The following is a 1,657-nucleotide window of genomic DNA, read 5'->3' on the forward strand; positions in this document are numbered from 1 at the left end:
GATGCAGCAATGAAGCCGGCCCGGGGCTCAATGCTAACCTGGCTCCGCCTCTGACCACCAACGATTGAAGTCACCGGCGGAGAGGAACCGCCAAAGGACGGTGCTAGAATATTGGCCTCTCCAGGCGGCGGTTAGGGTTCCAGCCGGCACGGGAGAGCAAAACGATCTACACCTGAGTCGTTTCTGGTTTAAAAAAAGTTTGCCACGCCACACGTGTAGTTGTACCCTGTATATATACTACCATCGTATCGCCTCGCCCACGCATCCTCAATCATTCGTCTCACGCCACCACTGCCCGCTGCCCTGGCCTCACCGACGCCCACCCAGACCTAAAAAAAGCCTCAATTCTCCGCGTCGGTAGGGTTTATATCGAGTGCAATGTCGGCGCCGTGGTGGGATTCGGACTAGAAGGATTGCTCGGGGGTCGAGTACCGCACCTATGTTGGCAACCTCCCCTGGAGCATCGATGAGCGCTCGCTCGAGAACGCCTTCCACGCCTACCGCCCGCTCAGCGCCGAGGTCAGTGAAGGTTTCTTGACGTGAAAGGCTTTGTCTTTGACTTTAGTCCTCCACCTCTCTCTACAGTCGTACTCCATAGATCTTCCACCATCGCCCCCTCCCCTCTCCAGTCAGCGCCGGCGACGAGTGGGGCCAGGGTCCCGTGCATGTACGGTTGCGGTTGGGTTCAGATCTTTGCTAGTAGTTTTCTCCCTTTTCCCGTGTGGACACGGGGTCGATCTCCATAGGTGGCCTGTGGCGGTGTTCATCGACATTGTGTAATTCGTGTTCGTGCTTGGAAGTTGCTTGATGGTACTGTAGTATGATGCTTCTACCCGCAAAAAAAGTACACTTTGATGTTTTGTTCATTGCTTGCAAGTTTGTTAGTTTTGGATGGATTGTACATGTCACCTTGTTGTTTTCTAGGGTTTCTAGGTTTACTTTCCCTCGTTTACACATAGATCTGGTGAAATTTCCACATGCGCTGACTCGCTGGGTCGTGTCTTGATTTGTCAGATCATCACCGACCGGGAGACGGGCAGATCCCGTGGGTTCGGCTTCGTCAACTTCGGGGGCAGCAACTCGATGAACAACGCCATCTAGGGCATGGGCGGCCAGGAGCTTGGCAGCCGCACCATCACTGTCAGCGAGGCCAATCAGCGCCCCCGTCGCTGGAAGGCATGAACAGCAACTAGGAGGTCGGCCGCCGACAATTAAATCCACCAGCTTATCAACTTATCGTGTTCTCGTTTAAGTTATCAAGACTCATGTGGCAGTTTAAGTTTTCAGTCCCGTGTGGTGGAACCTACCGAATGTCTATCTATCTGTGTTGCGCATCGTTCGCTTATGGCTGTTGAACATGTACTAGTATCGTCCAACTGTAGTGGTGAAATGCAGTAGTATCGTGTAATCATTTGGCCGATTTAGCGTGAATGATCTCCATCTTTTATCCCATACTCGGCGTGCGTGGTGGAATACTGATGCTCTCAACACGCTCTGTTGAGGATGTGGTTTACCTGAATTGAGAAAAATACTACAGCTGGTTTGTGTGTTGTGCTTTCGAGATAAGCAGCAGCTAGCTATATAATGTTGTGTGAAGCTCTATTGTTGAGCTACCTGTCAAGTTCATTTGTGACTTGAGGGGACGAGGTGTTCTGAT

At 51.8% G+C, this 1,657-nt stretch overlaps 1 pseudogene; it reads left to right on the forward strand.

Moving 5' to 3' along the window:
- Positions 1 to 378: 378 nt before the first annotated feature.
- Positions 379 to 1,452, forward strand: LOC123185495 (glycine-rich RNA-binding protein GRP2A-like; annotated as a pseudogene).
- The last annotated feature ends 205 nt before the right edge of the window (positions 1,453 to 1,657 follow it).

This window comes from Triticum aestivum, chromosome 2A, assembly GCF_018294505.1.
Source record: "Triticum aestivum cultivar Chinese Spring chromosome 2A, IWGSC CS RefSeq v2.1, whole genome shotgun sequence".
NCBI lineage: Eukaryota > Viridiplantae > Streptophyta > Magnoliopsida > Poales > Poaceae > Triticum > Triticum aestivum.